A 5,072-nucleotide genomic window follows, 5' to 3' on the forward strand; every position below is an offset into this window, starting at 1 on the left:
TTCATCAACCATTAACACTTATGGAAGCAGCAGTCAAGAAATCAAAGGAGGTATAGCATTATACAAATCTGCTACACAAGACCGTTTTAAAGTTTTGAAGAGCAAAGATGTTACTTTGAGGACTAAGGTATGCTGATCCAAGTGATGGTATTTTCAATCATTTATGCATGCAAACTTTGGACAGTGAATAAGGAAGACTGTAAAAGAATTGATACATTTGAGTTATCATGTTGGAGGAGAATATTAAAAATGCAATGGACTACCAAAAGAACAAACAAATCTGTGTTGGGAGAAGTACAGCCAGAGTGCTCCTTGGAAGACAGGATAGCCAAATTTCATCTCTCATACTTCAGAAATATTATCAATAGGAACCAGTCATTAAAGAAGGATATCATGTTTGGTAAAGTAGAGGGTCAGAGAAAAAGTGGCAGACCCCCAATGGGATGGATTGGCACAGTGGCAGCTGCGATGGGCTCAGGTGTAGCAATAATTGTGAGGTAGGTCCAGGACCAGGCAGTGTTTCATTCTATTGTGCATAGAGTTGCTATGAGTCAGTACAGACTCATTGGCACCTAACAACAACATATTCATAATTATTTAGGAGTATCATTTATAAATGATAATTTCATATATCAATCATAGATCCTTCAGAATATTTTATAGAAGAACCAGATAAAGACAAACTCATTATATCTTATAGTTGCATTGAATGACATTTTTCTTCTAAGGTCATTTTAGTTTATTATTGATAATATCAAATAAGATTATTGCTCTCCTATTTAAAAATATTAAACATGAACTCTTTTCCTTTTACATTGGTAAATGGAAAGTGTTATTGTACTTGGCTTATTTTTCTTCTGTTTGTGACAAAAAGGCATTGAATGATACAGCTGTGTATCATTTCTAAAATTTGACTGTAGAGATTAAAACACCAGCTGCATTTAATCTGTCAATGTAATAAGAAAATTCTCTGTATCTACTAACACTCCTATTAAACTATAGATAACAGGAGGAATAAATGCAATAATTTAGTGGTTTTAATATTTTTTAAGTAAATATTTACTTCTTTACATGTGGTCATTAATTAATTTCTTTTTGTATCACTTGACAAATGTTTGGCTGTGTTTCCTTTAAAAACAAATATTGTCAGAAGGATGTAGAAAAGAACTAGTACCACAATTCTCTGATAAAGCTTCCAGAACTGTGGAGTAGGCCCAAAGTATGAAATGTAATTTAAAAAATTGCTTGAATAATGAGGGAAAGAAAATTGAAAACGGTTAATAGATACCCAAGAAAATTTTTTTTTATTTTAAGGATGAGTTAGATTTTTTCTATTTTGGTATTTTTGGATATTGTCAGTGATTAATCTAATTATATTGATAGAGTAAACTAAGCTGGATAGGACAGAATTATAAATAACATGTGGGGTGAGGGGGGCAGGGGGGGGGGAATCTCTGGGAAGGCAAGGACGAGGATGAAGACGGCAAGGATAACTGGGATGATGAAGAAGAAAAAGAAGAAACTGAAGAAAAGGCAGAAGTAAAAGTTTCAGAAAAAAAAACAAAAAACACAGAAAATATCAAAGTAAAAGAACGGCAACAAAAGAAAGGCAAGAAGAAATTAAGGTAGAATCTCCACTGAGTGGTTTCCAACCTGTCTGGACCTGGATAAGGAGATGGGGATAAGACTCTTCTGGTTCAATAGCTATCAGGACTGACTGTGAGTGTTGCAAATGCAAAGATAGATGTTTTGTAACAAAAGGAGGGGAGTGATTGATGTTGCAGTCCAGGAGCAGAGGACTCCAAGACCATCAAGGGAGAAGAGCGGAATGCGGGACCCTATCCAGAGAAGCAGTGACACCAGAGATGGAAGCAGAGATGATGATGTGGAGAGATGGAACGGCTGGGTTCTCTGGACTCAGTGATGGAGAGGAGCTGTGTGCTGATGGCCAGGGAATAGGCTTGCAGGGTGTACCCTTTGGTTGTTTGAATGACTATATATTCCTGAGTGTTTAGGTGTACATCCAAAAACAAATACAAAAAACAGAGGGAGTGGAAGCAAATGCTTTCGAATGATGATGCATGGAGGGGATTATAATCATTGCAATGAAACGAAATATGATAGAATGAATGTAAAGTTGATGTTCTCCCATGTAAACTATCACTCAAATCACACACACACACACACACAAACCTGACAAAATGAAACAAAGCAAGAAGAAATTTAAAAAAGGTTAGAAGAACCTAAACTGCTAACACCAGAAGAACAGCTAGCAGAAAAACTGCAACTAAAGAAATTACAGGAAAAGGAAGACCTTGAATTAGCAAAAGAAACTTGTGGTGTTAATAATACAGTTTATGGAACAGATGCTCTGAACTCGTCTTCAAGAGATGACTTCACAGAGTTTGGGGAGTTACTAAAGGATAAAATTACACAATATGAAAAGTCACTATATTATGCCAGCTTCTTGGAAGCCTTAGTTCTACATGTGTGTATTTCATTGGAAATTGATGACATAAAAAAGTCATTGATGTGACTTTGCTGTGAAAAACAGATGCAAGTAAAGAAAGCAAAGCCAAAAAGAAGAAGAAAGGTGTGGTTCCTGGAGGGGGAGGTTAAAGGTTACCATGAAAAAACATCTGGCAGAGAATATGTACAAGATTTTGAAGACTTCACATGATAGCGTTTTATCTTCTGGTGTCTTTTTTCTGTTGCCCAAAATCCCTTCAACATGTAGCACAACTTCCTTTCTTTTCAGTTCTGCCAAATGCTACAATCAGAAGAGCAGTGTCCTTTGTGCTGATTATTTAACCTTTTGACTCTTAGGTGCTAATGTACAAATGAGGGAACTTGGATCTTGCTGCCAAGGTGTTAAAATCAGGAACCTCCGTTGCTAACTAAATCATAGTAAAAAACAAAAAGAAAAACATAATAATGTTGTCATTATTGCTATCTGATTCCATAGCAGATAGCACTAAATTGGAAGGAAGGTTGCAATGTGACAAATTGTGTAGTATTTACCAACACCGTTCAGTAATACAACCTTAACCAGATCTCACTGAACTACTTCATAACTTGTCAAGAAAAGCAGTTTGCAGAAAGGGCAAACTAGGTGTGCACTTAGTTTTAAAATTGAGCGTGAAGATATTAAAAATATGTTGTAAAGAAGACTGTTTATCTCAGAGTGATGATACTGCAACTGAAAAGCCACTAGAGTTTGATACTTAAAAACCAATGACCAAAACCCTCCAACTTTGAAACTGAGGAAAGTAAACATCCACTGCATCTCAGGCTGTGGCATCTCTTGAGTGCAAAGACTGTGAAGTTCATATATATCAGAATATGTCTACTGATGCAGTGTGCTGGATGAGGGAGGGAAACTTCGCTTGTTTTCACTGCCTGGTTTAAACGTCTGAGAAGCAACTCCTTTGTTCTACTAGGCTGCAATGGAACAACTTTAACAGGGTTTTGGCATTTCCTTTTCTTTAAAAAACATTTCAGCAAACTGCACTGGTTAAATACAGTGTGATAAATTATGTTAACAGTTATGACATCTACAATGTTTTATAAAGCAACAAATTTAATAAAATAAATCACTTTTGCGAGGACTTTAAAAAGAAAAAACGAAATGGCTATGGGGAGCTGGATAAAGGGTGACCCATATCATGTAGTGATCAAAATCATGGTGACTATTATCTTCAGTAACTATCAGTGTGTACTTACCATTGAGTTGATCACTACTCAGAGCAATCCTGTGTGTGTCAGAATAGACCTTACTGCTAGGGTCTTCAAGGCTGTGACCTCTTAGCATCAGATCATCACACTTTTCTTCTGAGGTACCACTGAGTGAATTTAAACCACCAACCTTTTATTTAGTATGCACATTACCACCAAGTAGATTCCAATTCATAATGACCCTATATAAGGTTTCCAAGTCTGTAAATCTTTATAGGAACAGAGAGCATTCTCTTTCTAAGGTAGGTTCAAACCTCATGCTTTGTAATTAACATTCCAATGCTATCCAACATTGCTTTTAGGGCTACTTTTTCAGTTATTAGTTTAATATTTAACCATTTGCTCCATCAAGGGAATCCTGCAATAACAAGGAAAAAAAAAAGTTCATTGACTGTAATAGTTAGGGTTCTGTTACAACTTGACTAGGCCAGGATTCCCATGGTTTAGCAGTTAAGATATGCCTATTCCCATGGTGATGACACCTAATGCAGGCATAGCTAACTCTATAATGAGTGGTTATAACCAGACAATCAATTGAAGGGATACTGCCTTGGGGATGTAGCCTGCCTCCAGTAAAATGGACGCACAGAAAAGGCTCTCTCTCTTCCACTGGAAACCTGGGACTCTGCAACTGGAAGCCATTTACTTTGATAATAAATTTCTCTCTTTTTATATATGTATATATATAAACCCTGTGCAGGGTCGCTATGAGAGGGAACTGATTCCACGGCACTTAACAAATATATATACACATATACACACACACATATGTTTCACTGGTTTTACTAGAAAACCCAACCTCAGGCATGTGGTACCAAGCGAGTGGGGTTCAAGAGCAACAAAATCACAATAATGAGTCTTCCAAATTGGTACTCAGGTCTGACTAATTTTAAAGGCACTGATACAGGGTGGAGGCATATCTGACCTCCACCATAGGAATCAGCCTTGAGCTGATTTTGTGTTTGATTATCTTTTCTGGCTTGTGAAGTCAAGGAGGTCAGACATGGTCCCCACATGGTTTTTGCCATTGGCATCAGGTGCAGAATTTATTGCAATGGCTCCAGACACATGGATGCATGAGGTTTTGTAAGAAAAGGAACTAAAGGGCATGGAAAGCGAAACTTTTGAATTTTAGATGGTTAGTTTGGATTTTGTTACCTATAGTGGCTGAAATGAATGTAGGGTACAAAATGTTTTGGTGGAGAGGAGAGCGGCTGCTTCTAGAATTTCCTAAAGCAGATGTCATGCTGGTTGAACTTGATGGCTAATAGGGGTCCAGGGCCTACTGGAATTCATCCTGCCTAAGGCCCAAGATCATATGCATATGAATGGGGTTG

The 5,072-nt window shown here is 37.2% G+C and overlaps 1 pseudogene; it reads left to right on the plus strand.

Moving 5' to 3' along the window:
• The first annotated feature begins 1,428 nt into the window (after positions 1–1,428).
• LOC102830497 overlaps positions 1,429–5,072 on the plus strand; it is a 32,794-nt pseudogene continuing 29,150 nt past the window's right edge.

The sequence above is a fragment of the Chrysochloris asiatica genome, unplaced genomic scaffold (assembly GCF_000296735.1).
Source record: "Chrysochloris asiatica unplaced genomic scaffold, ChrAsi1.0 scaffold00002, whole genome shotgun sequence".
NCBI lineage: Eukaryota > Metazoa > Chordata > Mammalia > Afrosoricida > Chrysochloridae > Chrysochloris > Chrysochloris asiatica.